General features: G+C 38.7%; 1 protein-coding gene across 1 annotated transcript in view; it reads right to left on the bottom strand.

Moving 5' to 3' along the window:
* NAV3 (neuron navigator 3) overlaps nucleotides 1-18,335 on the bottom strand; it is an 892,841-nt gene that overhangs the window by 509,302 nt on the left and 365,204 nt on the right. The window lies entirely within an intron of this gene.

Genomic DNA, 18,335 nt, shown 5'->3' with positions numbered 1-18,335 from the left:
CTAGAGAATCCGTGGCATCAATAGAGGTTGATATTTTTGGTTTACAATCTTCATTGCACTTCAAACATCAGTAGAAGACTAGCTATGTTCTAAAATGGTTCTCGAATGAGCTCATCTTGATTCATTCAGTAATTTTAGCACTGCTTTGGCTTGAACACTGGTACATAATGTTGAGCTTTCTGAGATTTTTTTTTTTCCTGGCAGCTGATGTTCAAGACATGAGAATAACATATTTTGCTTGGAAAAGCAGCATCAGTTTCAGCAGGAAATGTTATCTTCTTTTAGACTTGTTAATACTTGGAAATAGCCTGCTCAGTGTTGAGATCTTCCATATTTCTACTGATAAGGTCTTTAATAATGTTCTCAACCCTGTTTCCTCCTTAATCCTTCTGCTGTGCTGTGGTAAGCCGCTTCAGTCATTTCTGACTCTTTGTGGTCCTATGGACTGTAGCACACCAGGCTCCTCTGTTTATGAGGAGCTCCAGGCATATTGCTCCTCATGTATTGCTCCAGGCAAGAATACTGAGTGGGCTGCCATGCCCTCCTTCAGGGCATCTTCCCAATCCAGGGATTGAACTCGCATCTCCTATGTCTCCTGCATTGGGATATTCTTTATCATCAGTGTCGCCTGGGAAGCCCACTGCTGTTTCGGTCTTAAATCCTGAACTCCCCCTCTTTTATACTTCTTATTATCTTGGTTTCATCCTAGGCCCTTCCAGAGAAAGTTACAGAACTATGGAACTTCAGCCCACTGATAATTCAGAGTTTCTGATTTTAGTTGGCTTCTTATAATGTCTGAGAAGTCCTTTCATTCACCCCGTATTGCTTACAGAACACACTGTTTAGAGCGGTCAGCCAAACTCTTGCTTCTTTGTCCCCACCCCTATACATCCCAATTTCACCAAATTTCCCTTTTCTTATACTGCTTCTCCTTTTTCATTACCCATCAGTCCTTAAATTCTCTAGAATTTAATGTCCGTTAACTTCCTTCTACTGAAAATTCATTTTCCAAAATCTTGTGTTTGCAATAAACCATTTCTTGTAACAACTGTGCTTTATCTGAACACTGGTTTTTCTAATACTTCACTCTTGTTCTCTCTCAATCTGTCCCCCTCAGTTACTGACTCTTCAATGAAAATTCAACTGAATATTCATTATGAATCTATTATTATCCTGTCACTAGACTAGACCTTAGAGATGAAACAGTGAACGAGATAAGGTCCTTATCCTCAGGGAAGGAAACAATAAAAAGGTAATCAGAGTATTAAGAAAGAAATAGCAGAGACTACAGCGAGCACATACAGTAACCAAATCTAACCTATTCCAGGGGTCAGGAATGGTCTAGAGGAAGAGCCTGAATGGTCCTTAACCAAACAGCATTTGCACCATCTCTTAAGCTAATTGATAAGTGTTTCATGTAAAGTTCCATCACTTATGAAAACGTTAAGTACATTAATATTGTTTTCAACCTTGTGGACCAACAATAATTATGTGGGAGAAGTGAATGGAAAGAAAAATTTCAAGAAGAAAAAATAACTTAAAATTGAGCTTGCAACAAATATACTATTTAAATGGATATCAGTGGGTTTTCATTTGCTATGATATTTATATTTCACTGGATATAATTAAAAGTGTGATATAGCAGTTTTATGTAAAATCCATAGTTATGATATATTGAAAACCTTACCTTTATAAGATACAATGAAAAAGATGTGGACTAGCATACATTTTTTATAAAAATAATTTTGAGAGAATACTCAGTCCAACAGGTTAAAAACACTAAATGACATATTGATGTTTTTACAAGTTGTTACTATGCAATAGGGTAATCGATTCTGTCCTGATCCACAAGTAGCTTATAATCAAGAAAGGCATTACCATCTCTTAATAGAGTTCACGGAACCTACCTAATTCATATTACCATTCAGTGGTTGAGCCTACAAATCCAGGTTTTTGTTCATGATCATCCTAGCATTATGCTAGAATGATTCCATATGCTGTTCTTTTTTTTTTTTTTTTTTTTTGCTCATACTTGGCCTGTGACTGGGCAAATAAATAGTCCATTTAAAGCTCTGGCAGATATAAGCTTGATTAATTAAGTCTCTTTCATTATCTCTAGGCATTTCCTGGGTCAATTTCCCATCTCTTGATTGTCCACAGATTCAGACGTTTTAGGTGTTTTTAGATCTTGGATTCTCAGAAATGAGTTTGGGATGGCCCCAGAAGTGGAAGGATAAAGTGTACACTTTAGGACTGGTTGATAAATATGGGCTCCACAGAGCTTTCTTCCATATGTGCATGCACACACACATCCTTTCTCATATATGAGCATATGATATGTCCAAATAATGAAGAACATCCCTAAAAAAAATCAAATAGCAGACCTAAGATAATAAAATGCACCAGGCCACTTCTTTCAGCTTTTGTAACTGATCATCTGTCATAGGAAAAAAAAGAAAGAAAGAAAAAAACAAAAGGGAGAAAGAACATTGCATATCAATTGCTCATGTTCTTCCAGCCTGGAGGTATAAAATTAGAAGACTGGGTTGACCAGAGATAAGACTCAGAAAATGAAAGAAAAAACAAATTTTGTACACATATGAAGTCATACTGTATATATTAAACTTACACAATGTTATATGTCAATTATATCTCAATAAAACTGGAAAAAATAAAAATTTTAACCAGACTTGTGTGCATATGCAGGAAATTATGGATTCAGTACAAGAAGTACACTGTCCAATGGCTCATAGGATAGTGAAAATGAAAAGGTTGTTATGGAAAAGAGACCCCACTAAGAGGCAGTATTGCCTTTTAGACACGTACACACTATTAATTTTGTTTCTTTTTAATTCTCCTATAACTCTGCTTGTGTATTACAACATAAACTCTAATAAGAAGAGATCTGAGCTTTGAAAATTCATCAGAGCCTTTATGAACACCTATTTTAAGAGAGTATTTGAAATAGAGAAATAGGCAGTAAGGCGTATTAAGAGCTTGTGAAGTGAGATGGACCTGGTTAAAATACTGGCTTCTCTCCACCATGTACTTATTATCTGGGATATGTTATCTCAGCCATCTAAGCACAGTGTCACCATCTATAAATGGGGATAATAATACATGAAATTATATATACGAAGTATTCAGCACTCATGGATACTATGTGTGGACCCATCATTACTTCTGAGGCTTAAAATAGCCTTTGAAATTAAAATCCAGTAATTCAAATATTTGCGCTTGTGTTAGGAATGTGTTAACAACTGAGTTAGAGTACCTGTCACTGATGCACTGAATGAACAAAGAAAGGAAGTTTATCACCTTTAATGCAATTGGAAACAGCAGATGGCACACTTGTCAGGAAACCTGTTTCACAGAAACTAAAGAAGTGCTCAGTTACTTGACATTTTCACGGCAGGTCACACATGGCATCTAGGAAGCACAGTGGGAAGATGCATGCACATTTACATGTTGGGATTCTTCAATAACCCATTCACAAAATAGCCATTTTTCAGTTAAAGCAGAGGAAAAATAGAGGCTCTCAATAAGTACAAAGTAATACTAATTAAGAATTCCAGCTTCAGAAATCTTAAAAAATAATAATAATCATGTTGGAGAATTAACATTAACTGATTTCAGGACTTACTTTAAAGCTAAAGTAATCATAATAGTCTGGAACTGACATAAAGACTAAAAGATCAACGGAATAGAGTCCATAAATGATCCAAATGACTTTTGACAAAGGTATCAATGGAATTCAGTGGGGAAAGGAAAGTTGCTTATTTTTTTTGCTAGAGTATACAAGTGCACATACACTCACACACACACACACACACACACACACACAAGTCTAGATTACAGAAAATGCAAAAACCATACTATGAAGTAAAAATCATACTACAAAGTTCACTGAAGGAAAGATAGGCAATTATATTTGTGATATTATCCCTGTGACCAATTAGGAAAGGATTTCTAAGTAGAACAAAAAAAGAACAAACCATAAAAAATTATAATGAACTTGATTTCACTGGACTTAAAAAGTTTACTCATTGAAAGACACCATTAATAAAATGAGAAATCAAATCAAAAAATGAGAAAATATTGGCAATACATAAATCATATACTTGGATTCAGATTATCTAAACAATGCCTACAAATAAATACTAACATGATTATCAAACAAGTCAGTTTAAAAAGGGCAAAAGACTTGACACTCAGAAAACTGTACATTGGAATCATAACACATGAAAAATGTTCAGCATAACCACCAGGAAAGAGAGATGACGATATCACTTCATACTCATTAGAAGGGCTAAGTTTAAAGTGTGATAGCATTTAATGTGGAAGAGAATACAGAGCAATGGCACATGGAAATATAACATTGCTCTACATCTGTGGAAAATCATGAGGCAGTTTCTTATAAAATTATAAATACAGCTACCTCATGATCCATTAATTCTGCTCCTATGGATTTACCCAAAATAAATAAAACCATGTCTCCCAAAATACTTATATATGAATATTCATGGAAATCTTATTCATAATACCCTAAAACTGTAAACAACCCAGTCATCCATCAATAGGAAAAAGAATATAAAACTGTAACATATTCATACAATGGAGCATTATGCAGCAATAAAGAGTAAACTTCTGATGCAGGGCAAAGGGATGAATCTCAAAAACGTTATTCTTAGGAGAATCCAGACATAAAAACATACCTACTGTATAAGGGCTTCCCTTGTGGCTCAGCTGTTACAGAATCTGCCTGCAATGTGGGTTTGGGAAGATCCCCTGGGGAAGGGCAAGGCTACCCACTCCAGTATTCTGGTCTGGAGAATTCCATGGACTGTATAGTCCATGGGGTCACAAAGAGTTGGACACGGCTGAGCGGCTTTCACTCACTCATTGTATAACAAAATACTGCAGTCTTCAAAAACAAACAAAATCATTCTATGAAGCAAGAAATCAGAGGAACCATTGCCTCTGTGAGAAAGGGGGATAAACTGGAAAGATGACAATGCTGTGTATCCTGATTGAGGTTTCGGTTACATGAGTGCATACACTTATCCAAACTCTGCAAAACACACATAAGATCTGTGACTGTGACTGTTTGAAATTAATGCCAACAAAAAAGGATAAAATATCCAATTTAACAGAATACCTTGCATCAGAACCTACTGACAAAAAAAGTGATCATTTAACATGTTTCACTGCTCTTACCTTTTCTCAACTGCAAATCCCACTCACATGAAGGTATTTCAACACAGGTGAGATTCTTTTTTGAGTTAAAATTTTAAAACAGACATTTCCGTAAGAAAATACGCCTGTATCTTACTGAAAATACCAACTGTCTCCTGTCCTAACGCTTTGTGCTCTTATTTCCTAGGACTCACAGTGTCGGGAGTGTGTGTAATTTCCTGGGTTCTGTCTCACCGCAACAAAGATTTAAAATGGCGGATCAGTGTTATAGCTCAGAGTTTCATTCAGCAAAGTTTAGAGCTTAGAGTTTTATTCAGCAAACAAAGAACAGAACACCCATGAGGCATGAGGGCCTGTGACCTCAAAGGAGAGGCCTGAATCCATCCTGGCTCCCTCTTTCTACAAGCTTCATCTCCTCCCTCCTGAGCATGCCCTATGCAGTTTAGGGCTAGCCCGAAAGGGGGCGTGTTTGTTCCACAGGAAGTTCTCACTCAGGTTGGCAGTTTTTCCTTTGTTCTCTTTTCCCAGGCTTTTCCCTTTGTCCTTTAGCCACCGCCATTTTGGACTCCTATTTCCTATTCCTACCTAACAATAGGAATGTTAGATTTCCTGGGCCAGAATTCCTACTTTCTAAAGGTCTAAAGGTTTGATAGAATTGGCATCACCAACATAAATTACTGTTACCTACCTGTCTTTCAACAAAAAGACATGCAAAGTGTGTTTTTATTATTTGGGTGCTATTTTAACTAGGCTTTCAATTTCATTGTTCTAAAGGGTGACAAAGTAAGTTGAGGAACCCCTGCTTTGGCCTGAAATATTTTCAAAATTAAAAGATAATTAGGATAAAGTACTTGCCTGATAAGCTACCAAGCCATCTTGGAAATAATAGCAATAAAAAATACTATGTATATCTAGGTATGTAACAACAACTTCAAAAAAAAAATTTTTTTAAGATAAAAATCCATTGCCAGAAATCTGACAAAGAATGTGACAAAAATTCTTATAATCTTAGCCAATCTGGATAAAAAACTAAAAAGAAAAGCTATTTTAATAAATTCTTGTCTCCACTAGATGAAAAATGCCAGTCAGTACTTATCCTGCGTGTCCACATTCGATTCATCAGATTTTATTCTGTACCCTGACCCCTTCTCCTAGCATTTACTCTTATCTCCTATCTGAAGGCAAAAGGTCAAGATGCTCTTAACTTTTCATTTGGATACATATGGAGATATTCCATCTTCTGTTGTCAACCATTTTCCACTTAAGAAGAAAAGTTTCCTGAAAATCAATTAAGGGGCACCAAGAATAAAGGTACCTCTTCCTTAGCTGAATTTGGAGCTGATTGAGAAATAAGACAAAAATCAATTAAGTCCAAAATATCATCTTTCTTACTATTGAAGGAAACACTGGAGACAATGACTAAAGCGTAAGGGTTAAATAAAGCTTCTATATATTATCAAAAATAAAAACCAAGCAGTCTTATCAGCCCAATCATAACAATAATAAAAAAAAAAAAAAAAGAGAGAATTCACAACAGGAAGGAAAGAAGAAGAGGAGGCCACAAACACCCATCGTGTCAAATTCACAAATTAAGTAAATTATGTCTCCCTCTTCGCCTAGGGGAGTAGTGGGTAGAAGGTGGAAAGAAGCAGTGTTACCCCAGTAAGTACTCTCTCCCCGTGGAGGAAACAGCACTGGCGGGGATAGTAGCACATGTCTGTTTTCCACCCCACCCCTGCTGTGCCCTTCCCTAATGACATAAAAACAACTGTCCTCAAGTTTTATCTGGGTCAAACGCAAATACAGTAGCTCTAGTACCTTTAGTACCTTTCATTCTCTCTCCCTCTATCAGTAAATCTCTGCTCTCCTTATACCTCCTGGCTTCCTTGCTCCTTCAGTGAATAGTATGCAGTCTCCATTGCTAAAATCCTTTCCCTTCACCACGTGCCCTCTCGCATCTGTAACTGGTCTCCTTGCATCCGCAGTGCAGCTTCTGAGGAACAGATACGTGATGCTTGCCCTCACGCTGCCCGCTGCTTCCCCATCCGCTGTAATCTGGCCTCCCTCCCATCCATCCACTGACAGTTTGGTGCCTCACGTCAACAACTCTCTCTGAGCTACCAAAGCTACTGAGCGTATATCACTCCTGCTCCTACTGAACTTTCCACTGACACTGTTGCCATCCTTTCCTCCTCAAACATCCTCGCTGTCTTTTCAGACGGTGTCTTTTCCGGCTTCCTTCACACCTTTCAGACTGTGGGGCTCTATTTTCCCAGAGGTTCCCCCTCTGCTTCCACTGGCTGGTGCTCCTCCATGTCCCATCTCTAGCTTTCTCTTCTCACACTGTCTCCCTTTGCTCAGTGGTCTCTCTCACCACCGTTGAGTCAACTATTACTTAAAAATGGATAACTCTCAAAAATTTTTTAAATGTCCTTTGAGTCTCTCTTCTGATTCCCAGATTCAAATACTTATTTCCCATCTATAAACATGACAGGGTCTGAAAGAAATGTACCATTCTGTTTACCAATGCTCTATCTTAGTGGATGCCATCAAACTCTACCCGTGCATTTGCAACACTGAACTGCTCATCCATCTCATTATCTTCATTCAGGACCTATCACGCCTCTTCCTAATATTATCCTATGCTTCATGGTTTCCCCAGAGTCTCCATCAGGACCCTGACATTAGCAGAGGCCTCTACCATCTCTTTTTTAGATGGTTTGGATATTCGAGAGCACCACCTCAGTCATACAAACACTGTGCTCAGGACCTAAGTGAAAAAGAGCTAAATATAAAGTCCTGAATTGGGATTAAAAAGAAAGAAAAAGAGCTAGAGCTATTGAACTGCAAATTCAAATGAAGTTACCATTGAATAGTAACTGCTCAGAAGTCTCTATATAGACACAACCATATTTAAGATGCCTTTGGTCACAAGTAAAGGAATGCAAATGCAAACTTTTTATTTTTTTTAAGTTTTGGAGTTATTAAAAAGATAATGGGAGAAGGCAATGGCACCCTACTCCAGTACTGTTGCCTGGAAAATCCCATAGATGGAGCCTGGTAGGCTGCAGTCCATGGGGTCGCTAAGAGTCAGACACGACTGAGCGACTTCACTTTCCCTTTTCACTTTTATGCACCAGAAAAGGAAATGGCAACCCACTCCAGTGTTCTTGCCTGGAGAATCCCAGGGATGGGGGAGCCTGGTGGGCTGCCGTCTATGGGGTCACACAGAGTCAGACACGACTGAAACGACTTAGCAGCAGCAACAGTAGCAAAAGATAATGAGACACTAAAGAATCTCAAAGGAAGCAGGACCTCAGGAGGCTCTAGAAACAGAAGCCAGAAAGCCTTCAGGAAATCTGGGCACGCTCTCTTCAACCCTCGTCTCTTGCCTCTCTATCCTTCTGTTTACTTTCGATTTCTCTGTGACTAGATTCCTCTCCTTCTTAGGGTACCATATGGCATAAGACGGCTGAGGTACTGCTCCTGCATTTTTACAGATCTCTTAATCGAACCACATAGAGGCTGAACAGAATCAAATTATTAAAACTTCCTGAGAAAGGGGAAAGTTACTAGAACAGACATATCCATTAATGGGTTATTTAGAAAACACGGCTTTTGGTAACAAATGAAACAAATGCCAGCTAGCATCATTCAGAAGGTTGGGGAGCTTCCTTGAAGAAATAAAGAAACCCTATGTCCTTTTATTATCTCCAAAGAGAAAACAGTTAAGGCGTGATATTCATATAGTGATGATCTTGAGATACTAATAAAAACTGCTTAGTACACTCTATTTTCTGAATCAAATGCCTGCAATACTTAAGGTTCCCATAGAAATGATAATTTCCACTAAAACATGTTAAAGCAAACATTACAAATTTAAGTGCTTAAATGTCAGTTATAAGTAAAGTTCATTTACCCTTTCCCTTGGCATGCTGATTGGTTGAGGTATTCTGCTTCCAATCTTTTCTCAAATAAGGCTGATTATACATTTTTAAAATACAACATAGCTGTATAATGTCTATTGCTTCCTCCTAATCTTCCATTCCCATTTGCCCACCACCTTCATCCTTTTCTATTTATTAGAATTTATGTGTACTTTATTTATAAATCCATATCAAATATTAAGTCCTTAAAGAAGTTACATTGTCAAAATCCTAACAGCAAATCAGTGCTAATAAGGCATAATATCAGAGCCTACTACTCCTCCTTTAGAAAATTATGCAATTTAGCAATCTTGAAGTTACAAGAAACAAAATATTCCAAATTTGAATCTGTGGGAAACAACAGCAGTCTACTTGCTGTGTGGAAACTAGCCAATGACGAGAGAATAGAGGCTGGCATTGTTAAGGGAATAAGACGAGAATTTTTTAAAAATGATTTTATATCATTATTATTTTAGAATAGTGAAATTTATTTGCTACTTTAGTACATTGTTCGGGCCTGGAAAACAGTTTGGTTCCAAAGCACATTCATTTATGTATTAGTAACAGCAGCAGCAGCAGGTGCCAAGGTTTCCAGCGTGCTTGGTAACTGCCAAGCGAAGCACTAATTACTCCATTCATACACTTCATTTATCTACTCAGCAGGCCTATGCAGACACTGGTATAGCCCCATTTTACAGATAAGACAGTGACGTTCAGAGTAGTTAAGTAACTTGCCTGAGAGCTAGTAAGTAAAACCATGATTAGAAGGCAAATACCATGTGTTCCTGTCTGGCTACACAAATTGTTAGGCCCAGGACAAAACAAAAATGTGAGGACCGTCGTTCAAAAATGATTAGGGATGTTAAGAGGCCCAGAGCAGTGCACTAAGCCAAGCGTGGGCACTTCTCAGCACAACAAGAGTCTGTCCCGCCTCTGCTCCATCATATCACAAAATGTCTGCAATTCTCTCTTTTTTTAACCCACCTAAACTGTATTCTTCAAAGAATAAGTATCTGTAATGGTCAATTAGCCAATTATAAACGAAGACTCAGAATTCATACTATGGGCTGTACCTAGATACACTCAATAGTATTTGTTGAATAAATAAACCTATCTCTTGGCCTCAAACTGAACCCCTCTCTTCAATAACTCATGCTGAAAATGCCTCTGGTTAAACGTGGAGATAGGTTAAGAAAAGAAAAATGGATCATTAGGAATCCATCCGCACCACTGGTGAAACACTGCATGCTCCATTTGTGCCGGTTTGGGAGTTTTTATGACTATAAAGAAGCTTATTTTAAAATCTAATTATCATTTCTATCTAGAGTTGACATTTAAATTCTGGGGCTCTAAGGAAAGCTTAGAGAATGCACTCCTTACTTTCCCACCCCCACCCCCAATACACACCACCCTCATCCCACCCCTTAACTTTCCCTAATAAAAAGTTTACCAGCAGAAGCAAAAAAAAAAAAAAAAAGTCCTCTCTCCTCAACCTGTGCTTACTGAAGGCCAACATACTTGATACTCAAACTCTGCTTTTCAAAAGACATTAAAGGGTCAGGTTTGCAACCCACACAAGAAGAGTTCTGCAAAAATAAAAGAAAGTCCACCCCCTTTCTAGTCCTGGGGGATTGTTAGGAAGGAAAAAATAAAAATGAAAAACTAATGTAATACATCCTTGGTGGCTCTGCTGGGAGAGCACTGGAATCAGAGTATCATTTTTCTGAGAGTCCATGGGAGAATGCCATCTTGTCAGCTCTTATTTGTGAGCCAGGGAGTCAAGATATAGAGGTTAGGTAGCGGATAACCTTAGCGCTAGCATTTGGAAGCTGCTGTGGCTCAGCTGGTAAAGAATCCGCCTTATGATCCAGCAATCCCACTGCTGGGCATACACACTGAGGAAACCAGAAGGGAAAGAGACACGTGTACCCCAATGTTCATCGCAGCACTGTTTATAATAGCCAGGACATGGAAGCAACCTAGATGTCCATCAGCAGATGAATGGATAAGAAAGCTATGGTACATATACACAATGGAGTATTACTCGGCCATTAAAAAGAATTCATTTGAATCAGTTCTAATGAGGTGGATGAAACTGGAGCCTATTATACAGAGTGAAGTAAGCCAGAAGGAAAAACACCAATACAGTATACTAACGCATATGTATGGAATTTAGAAAGATGGTAACAATAACCCGGTGCACGAGACAGCAAAAGAGACACTGATGTATAGAACAGTCTTATGGACTCTGTGGGAGAGGGAGAGGGAGAGGGTGGGAAGATATGGGAGAATGGCATTGAAACATGTAAAATATCATGTAAGAAACGAGTTGCCAGTCCAGGTTCGATGCACGATACTGGATGCTTGGGGCTAGTGCACTGGGACGACCCAGAGGGATGGTATGGGGAGGGAGGAGGGAGGAGGGTTCAGGATGGGGAACACATGTATACCTGTGGCGGATTCATTTTGATATTTGGCAAAACTAATACAATTATGTAAAGTTTAAAAATAAAATTAAATTAAAAAAAAGAATCCGCCTGCAATGCAGGAGACCTGGGTTCAATCCCTAGCTTGGGAAGATTCACTGGAGAAGGGAAAGTCTACCCCCTCCAGTATTCTGGCCTGGAAAATTCAGTCTATACATGACTACACAGTCTATGGGATTGCAAAGAGTCACACAACTGAGTGGCTTTCACTTTCCCATGTCAAAGTTAATGACATGTTGAGAACCAGTGGATTAACCATTGAGCCCTCTTGGTGAGTGAGGGGCTATGAAAACTCCCAGGCCACGGAAGAAAAGGAGGATAAAAGAGAGGTTTGAATGTCTACATGACTAGCCACTGAGGATGTGTCTAGAAACACCAGCCAGGACCAAAATACAAACAGAAGATCATGCATCAATTAAGTATATCAAGTACAAAAACCTGGAGTGTACAAATAGCAGTGAGTGTACACATACACACACACACATACATGGGACAGCATGGGAGAGAGCCCCACATTCTTTCCATGACCCCAGGTCTCATGACGCACAACCTTTCCAGAATACTCACCCTCAGACACCTAGATGATATCGTAGAGAGGGAAGAAGATTGAAAGGGGACTAGTTCAAAGAGCACATTTTTGTCTAAATGACAGGTTGACATTAACCTATAAAGACCATTTAAATGTTCACGTTGGACGAATTTAAATTGTATCAGTGTGATGGTCAGTTTTATGTGTCAACTTGACTAGGCTAGAGTTCCCACTTGTTCAATCAAACACCAACCTGGGTGTTGCTGTGAAGGTACTTTGTGGATATGATTCATATGATTATAATCCATAATCAGTAACCTTTAAGTAAGGAGGACTATCCAAGATATTCTGGGTGGGCCTTTCAGTTGATAGGTCTTCAAAGCAGAACTGAAGGAAATTCTGCCTCAGACAGCAGCTTCAGCTCCAGGCAAGAGTACTAGCCCGCCCTTCTGATGCCAATGGACTTGTCTAGCTTGTTCCCACAACTGTGTGAGCCAATCGCTTACAATAAGTCTCCATACATATTTCCTCCTACTTCTGTTTCTCTGGCTGAACTCGGATTGATGTAATCAAATAAAGCCAAAATAATAATGAAATATGTAAATATTACATTTTTCTTCACTTCTTGGCTTGTGGCATGAGTAATTTAATATATGTAAGTCAGACCAGCATACCTAGAGTATTTCATGCCTACTCCCCTCTTGGCCTGAAATGCACTTCTCCTAGTCTCTATCTTCCTTCTGAAGTCTTAGTCACTCAGTCATGTCTGACTCTTTGCAACCCCCATGGACTGTAGCCCGCCAGGCTCCTCTGTCCATGGGATTTTCCAGGCAAGAATACTGGGGTGGGTTGTCATCCCCTTCTCCAGGGGATCTTCCCGACTCAGAAACTGAACCCAGGTCTCCTGCATTGCAGGCCAGTTCTTTACCATATGAGCCATTCTTTACCAGCTGAGCCACAAGGGAAGCCGATGGAGTGGGTAGCCTATCCCTTCTCCAGCGGATCTTCCTGACCCAGGAATCGAACCAGGGTCTCTGCATTGCAGGCGGATTCTTTACCAGCTGAGCCATCAGGGAAGCCCATCCTCCTTCCAAAGCTTGATCTACAAATCCACTTCCTTGAGGACTGCTTCCTTTGACCACCAGTCAGGTTCAGGTCTGCTGTTAAACATGCTCATGACACCTGTTCTTCTCTTGTAGCACATATTACAATTGAAACGAATGTCTCATTATTTGATACTCATTTGTCTTCCCCCTGAAGTGTAAGCTCTATGAAGATAGACTCAGGTTTGACTTGGCCAGCAATATATCCTCACTATCATGCACACTGTCAAGGACTTACAGCACATGCTAAACAAGTATTAACTGAGTGAATGCATGCACTTAAGTGGGTGTAACATTTAAAACACCCTGCATTTCACATTTGAATATAATCTGAAAATATCTGCTTTTGGTAGTTGATCCTTAGCAATACCTTTCAAGGAACTCTAGTTTACGATTCAGAATGTGGAATTTAGAGGTAAAAATAGCAGGAGTTATTAGCATTGCCTGTGTCAGTCAGTTTGGGCTGCTACAACAAAATCTTTCTAGGGTCTTCCTTTATAAGATCGCTAATTAAGATCCCTTAACCCTTCCATCAAGTGAGGATCCAAGAAATCTGAAACCCAGAGGAGGGTCCTTGCTTAATCACCAGGCACACTTTCCTCAGTCTTCAGCGTCTAGAACTATGAGAAATAAATTTCTACTGTTTATAAATTACCCAGCCTGTGGTATTTTGTTGTAGCAGCCCAAAGTGACCAACAGTGGTATTCAGTGGGCTGTGTACACAGGCAATGCTAATCACTCCTGCCTTTCTTACCTCTAAATTCCACACTCTGAATCCAAACAAGGGCTTCCTGATAGCTCAGTTGGTAAAGAATCTGCCTGCAACGTGGGAGACCTGGGTTTGATCCCTGGGTTGGGAAGATCCTCTGGAGAAGGGAAGGCTACCTACTCCAGTATTCTGGACTAGAGAATTCTATAGTCCCATGGACCATAGAGTCCATGGAGTCACAAAGAGTCAGACACGACTGAGCGACTTTCACTTTCGCTTCACAATCGCATTATGAGGACAGCACCCTCATGACCTAATCACCTGCCAAGCCTCCTCTCTCAATAATATCACCTTGGAGGTTAAGTTTCAACATGAATTTGGGGTAGATACATTCCGACCACAGCAATCATGAAGTTCTTTTTAGTTAATAAAATACAAATCACATGAGCTAAAAATGGCTCAAGCCAGAGCTGTGTGAAGAGGAGCTCATAAACTGGTTTGCCAATTTTACATTTATGCAGAAACAGAGATTTTATGGTTCTCCAAGACAGCTAAATGACACCACATTTTATGACATTCTTAATAGTATTTGAATCCCTTGGAAATAATGATTCATCTCATGACTTGGGATATTAATTTGGAAGTTTAAATTGGGTAATGAGAATTTAGGGAGTTGTAAATATTTTTAACAAAAACCTATGTTCATATTCTAAAGGCAAACCAAATTCTTGGTATTTTGGCACAACCTAAACATTAGACATTGATCATATTAGCAGAAAAGTAGAAATGAAATAGAACCTCCTTATAATTCTATGTTTTCTGCAGTTTAGGAAATGAAATCTTTCATGTTGAAAATCCTTCCCGTGAGAAAAGGATCCTCAACCATCTATTCACTTATTTCTTTTTAAGTGGAGAAATTGTAGAAAAGGCTAAAATCAAACAGTACAAAAACTCAGGAACAACTATTTACTTTCAAATGAATTTGATGCCACTTGTGAATCAGAGAATTACTTGGATGCATGTTCAACAAATTAGTGCATCTTTCATATTCACTAAGATAATTTCACTTGTTCAAGGGAGATCTCATGCTTGAAAGCAGACATAGGAACTTTAAAATGTATATTATGCTTTGGATATACTGCTAAGAGGGAATCTTTTTAACAGTTACATCTAGTATCCACTAGTGCTGCTCAATCAGTAAAGAATCTGCCTGCAACGCAGGAGACCTGGGTTCAATCACAGGGTCAGGAAGATCCCCTGGAGAAGGAAAATGGCAATCCAACCAGTAGTCCTGCCTGGGAAACCTCATGGACAGAGGGGCATAGTAGGCTACTGTCCATGCGGTTACAGGAGTATGACACAACCTAACAAGTAAACTACTACGTTTCCCCGGGGGCTCAGTGGTAAAGAATCTGCCTGCAATGCAGGAGCTGCAGGAGAGGCAGGTTTGATCCTGGGGTCAGGAAGATCCCCTGGAGAAGGGCATGGCTACTCATTCCAGTATTCTTGCCTGGAGAATCCCATGGACAGAGGAGCCTGGAGGGCTATGCAGTCCATGTGGTCGCAAAGGGTCAGACATGACTGAAGCGACTTAGCATGCACGCACCTACACCTTGCAATGAATCAAAAGACATTACTGTTATGGCTATTAAGCTCCATTTAATCATTCATACAGTACGCTGAGTATGAAGGTCTGGCAATGAAGTTTGATTATTAAAGACTTAAAGTTTAAATTCAAATATGTATGAACAGTGAAAACAAAAAATTATTGTCAATGGAGTTTTTAATCAAAATGAAGGACACATCATTCAACAACAACAACAAAATGATGAATAAAAAAAACTGCTATTCCCATAAGTTAATATCCCTGATTTAATGAAAACTTTTGAATTTATATAGCAAACTATACTTGATTACTACCAAATATGAGCAAACACAATAACTAATAATTTCAACAAAAGTATTAATGTGCAAATATATGAGTTATTCAAAGTGGGGGAAAAAATAAAGAACAAAGGTCAAGCACCTTTTACTTGGAAGCCATTAGTTTTTTCTTTTTTATCCTCTTCTCTTATTACCCTTCACAATAGTCAAAAAACATTAGATTCATTTTAACATTGACTAAACTAGCAAGTAGTTCCTTTCCCACAAAATTCCTTGCATTCTCCATTCACATTCTCTGCAATTGGGAATTTATTTTTAGGACTTTGACATGGGACTGATGAATTAAAAAAAAATAAAACCCTTTGACTCTGAAAATTGATTTTCAAGTTATTATTTCTGAATAATAATACACACTCTGTTTCAGATCATATAATCTTTGCTTATTAAACACATCAATATAGGATACCATGATTTTAAAATTTTTGGTTTAAGAAATTAAATATGCAATACCCAGAAATGGGTATTCTGCTTCTGAAAGAAACCTATTATTACCCATCATAATAAACAACATGTAGAAAATGTTCAACAGAAGTATAAGAAATCAAATCAAACTTACCAGAATTTCTTTCAAACAAATTTTATCCTCCTATCTGATGTGGGTATCAAAGCAAAGTTTTAAATCAAATAAAAACACTTAATCCAGATAGAATAAGTTTCAAAGAAGCACAACATACCTTTAAAGAATAGGGTTTAATTCCTCCTTAAATTCCTACAATTTAATACTTGTAGCGGAATATTTAGACTTACTTAGCACAAGTCAGTTGCTCTAAAATCTTTGAATTCATTCTCAAGATATACGAAATTAAAACTATCATTTTCTTATAGAGTATTTTTTCCTAAGAGATATTCAGGAATTCAGCTTCTATTTTAACACATATCCAATTGAACAACTTTATCCCTTTTTTAAGTACTCTAATTTTTTGTAGTCTAGACATTATAAAATTCATTCATTCACACATTACTTCTACAGGTATTTGCTCTTTGCTATACACAATGTGCTTGGTTTAACAGGAGTAGTTATTAAAATAAAAACCAAGGACCACTGTTCTACCAGTAATTTGAAAAGAAATTGTTTATGGAAGATTTGAAAGATTCAAGAGAGGCCTCTCGATAACAAACAAAACAAGCAATTGACTGGAAACACCTGGGGCTGGATTCGTCTACATGAATATACCTGAACAACTTTAATACGGAATTTTATAAAAACAGAGATTAGGAATAAAATTGCACTTAAATTATGATTAATGGCCAATAAACTAATTATATTCATAACTGTATAGGCTCCTCAAGTTTTCTTATTTGTAAAGTAAGGATAGTTAATCCTAAGCACTAGGTAAATACTGAATAATTTAATTAAAATGAAATGTGTAAAGAGTTTCAGAGGTCATGCGATGTGTTTCTTCTCTAATTTGTGTGCTGTGTGCTAAGTCACTTAAGTCGTATCCAATTCTTTGCAACCCTATGGACTGTAGCCACCAGGCTCATGGGATTCTCTAGGCAAGAATACTGGAGTGGGTTGCCATTTTCTTTGTTCAGTTCAGTTCAGTCACTCAGTCGTGTCTGACTCTGCGACCCCATGAATCGCAGCACGCCAGGCCTCCCTGTCCATCACCACCTCCCGGAGTTCACTCAGACTCACGTCCATCGAGTCAGTGATGCCATCCAGCCATCTCATCCTCTGTCGTCCCCTTCTCCTCCTGCCCCCAGTCCTTCCCAGCATTAGAGTCTTTTCCAATGAGTCAACTCTTCGCATGAGGTGGCCAAAGTACTGGAGTTTCAGCTTCAGCATCCATCCTTCCAAAGAAATCCCAGGGCTGATCTCCTTCAGAATGGACTGGTTGGATCTCCTTTTTGAGAAACTATCAAATCAACATTTCCTTGTAACTCTAGGCAAACCATGTTCACTTTCAGTGGAATGGTTACAATTAGAGGCTGAAAGTCAGACAAAGTACCAGGGAATCCCCATCTGTCCTCCAGGAACCACTGACTGAGTGATCCTAAGAAGGTTATTCCCACTCACAGCTACAGTCACTTTAACCATAAAATAGGAATGACCATGTACACTCTTTAACGTTTTAAACATTTAATGTTTAATGTGGTAATGATTTAATGTGTGTATGTCCCCCTGTCTCACCCATACACCCCCAGCCAATTAATATGCCGTGAAGGAGGAGTCTTCATGAATGGGATTAGTACTCTTTTAAAAGAGACTTCGGACAGGAGCCCTGTCCCCCCTTCCGTGCAGGACATGGCAAGAAGATGGCTGTGTATGAACCGGGAAGCTTGTATCCACCAAATACCAAAATCTGCCAGTGCCTTGAACCTGGACTCCCCAGCTTCCAGAACATGAGAAACCAATTTCTGTGCTTCAGCCGCCTAGTCTAGACATTTTTCTTAGAGCAGCCTGAACAGACTGATATAACTTGTAGGTTTTTTATGAAA

This window comes from Bos javanicus, chromosome 5 (genome assembly GCF_032452875.1).
Source record: "Bos javanicus breed banteng chromosome 5, ARS-OSU_banteng_1.0, whole genome shotgun sequence".
NCBI classification, from domain to species: domain Eukaryota; kingdom Metazoa; phylum Chordata; class Mammalia; order Artiodactyla; family Bovidae; genus Bos; species Bos javanicus.
This window is presented reverse-complemented; position numbering and strand designations above follow the sequence as displayed.